Below are 2875 nucleotides of genomic sequence, written 5' to 3'. Positions count from 1 at the left end.
ACACGCATGCACACACACACACACACACGCGCACACACACACACACACACACACACACACACACACACACACACACACACACACACACACACACACACACACACACACACACACACACACACACACACACACACACACACACACACACACACACGCAGATGCACATACACAGATGCACATACACAGATGCACATACACAGACATAAACACCCATATCGGGATCACAGACAAAGCACCACAGCACATTCATCATGGTCAATGGAGATTTTCACCATGTTAAAATCTCCAAAACCCTGACAAACTTTACCCAGTATGTGACCTCTTGTAATGCAAGAAAGAATAAGAGCCTCTGGACGTGCTGTATGACGCTGTTAACCCATTAAGACCTGAGGGCCGATTCTACAAATGCCTTCTAAACCCAGTAGTTATTTCGTGATTTTTCGAAGATGTTCAAAAATAGCAGATGCACAAGCTCTGCTAAAATCTAAAATGACCCAGATGCTGTTCCGGTTTTAATGGGTTAAGGATCATACAGCCCCCCCCCCCCAGACCTCAACCTGATAGAGCTTGTACCAACATACAAACCTGTTAGGAGGCAGCCCGCCACCTCCAGGAGTAGAGGAGGAACTGAGGGACTGAACTTAGTTCACAAAAGGTTTTTCCCTTTGTATTACAAACTCCATCAGGTTCAGTGAGGAGAGCACTGCACCAGTGTTGATTTTGATAGCAAATTGTGATTTGGTTTTAGTCATAGTCTTTTGAATAAAATTCCATTTAGTTTTAGTTATATTTTAGTCATCTGAAATGTTTTTGTTTTAGTCTAGTTTTAGTCGACTAAATATACGATTTTATTCGACTAAATCTATAGTTGATTAAGTCGACTAAAATGTATTTTGGCGGTGCCTTGATGGCGTCGTAATGGCTGATTTTACACTTGGTTGCATGCTGAAAATAGCCGATCTGCTATTTTCAGCGTGAAACACCCGAGCGCAACCAAACATAAAATGACCTGTCTTTTAGTTCTACTGGATCTCTTCTCTACTCGTCCCTCACTAACATTTTAGTCTAGTTTTTATTTGTTGACGAAATTGTCAATATATTTAGTCTTAGTTTCAGTCATCATTTAGTTTTCGTCAGTGAAAAAAGGTAGTCGACGAACATTTTTCGTTGTAGTTTTAGCCGACGAAATCAACACTGCACCCACCAAAAAGCTACGTTGCTTCACCCACAACAAGCCCCGGATCAATGGAGACATTGTTGGAACAGGAAGAAGAAGACGGCTTTCATGGCAGCGAGGGGACACTCGGGGGGTCATGGCTCTTCAGAAGGAGCTTTTGTTGGACAAGGACAGACTGGAGGGCATAGGCTACAGGCCAACAGCTCCAACAGAGGTGTGGGTTTGGAGGGATAGGGGTTCGAATTCGAAAGATAGCTGGCTACAAAATTATAACACTGCTGTTGAGCTGAACCTGCTTTCCAACAGGCTTGACCGCACCCTAACCCTCCATGAGCCCCACAGGCTAGCCTGCTGTAGGTCCCCATTCAACCCCCTTTCCCCAGGATTCCAGCCCTAGCATCTCTCCTACACCTGGAGGAAAACCAAACCCCCCCCCGCATTACTAGCAGCCAGGTGAGGCAGCTCTCCAAGATCAGCAGCCAGAGGACCAGACAACACCAACCCCAAAGTATGTGCCAGGCAGCTGGGAAGGCAGCGGTGTTCCAGCACCTCAGGAGGTAGAGAGGTAGTGTTGGAATTGGAAGGTTCCCCAGGTTCATTCCCCCGACTCCTTCTGACTACATAGGGTGACGGGACGTCACGGTTTGGCCCGGGATTGTCCCTAGTTCAGGTTGCGTGTCCCGAGAAATATCTCACTATGTCCCGCTTTTCAACATTCACTATAGGAATCGCGACAAAATTGTCTCGTTTTTCACCAGAATTAAAATGATAGTTGTTTTCAGTTGTTGCATAGACGTCTATCGTGTTCTTTTCAAATAAATATGCTCACCTCAGAAAACATGAACAGATGCATTGTGTGTCTGAATTCAATGCTGAGGTTGATGTTTGGCAATCAGTCGTTGCCTGTATGCAACACCTATGGTTGCGTATGCATGTACGTGTGCATGATTACAGTACTTGAGTACATGTACTTAGTTACTTTACACCACTGGGTAAACACAGGGCAAAGTTACATTCTATGCCTTTAAATGAACACTGAGAATGTCGTGTACGCACGACATTCCCCCATTGGCCCCCAGCTGTGACTCCCCCCCTCCCCCAAAGTGTCCACCATAGGAGGAAACGGTAAAATGTAGATCAGCCGTAACAAAATTGAAATGTATACCCGTATTATTATTATTTCCCCCTCGATAAATGATGAAGCTTGTGACTGATAAATAATATATGACGCGTCAAATATTTATTCCGGCGGCAGGCAACGAAAGAAAGAAGGAGGACGAGGACGCGGAAAAACACAGAGATGCATGCGGGGGCCTCTCTACATAATGCCATAATATAAATAATAAAACAATTGGAGGCAACATAGTCCCAGCAGCCCAATTAATTCAGCCCGTCTTCCAGGACAGCACTAGAGCTTTGTGTGGTTGTAAGGGCACCGTGAGGCTTTGATGCACCTATACCTTCTCTCTCTCTCTCCGTCTTTCTTTATTTGTCTCTCTCTCTCTCCCTCTTTCACACACACACACACACACACACACACACACACACACACACACACACACACACACACACACACACACACACACACACACACACCAGTGGTGTAAAGTAACTATGTACATTTACTCAAGTATGTACTTAAGTACAGTTTTAAGGTACTTTTACTTTACTGGAGTATTTCCAATTGTCCATACTTTT

This window comes from Gymnoscopelus braueri, assembly GCF_963280865.1.
Source record: "Gymnoscopelus braueri genome assembly, chromosome: 7".
NCBI classification, from domain to species: Eukaryota; Metazoa; Chordata; class Actinopteri; order Myctophiformes; family Myctophidae; genus Gymnoscopelus; species Gymnoscopelus braueri.
This window is presented reverse-complemented; position numbering follows the sequence as displayed.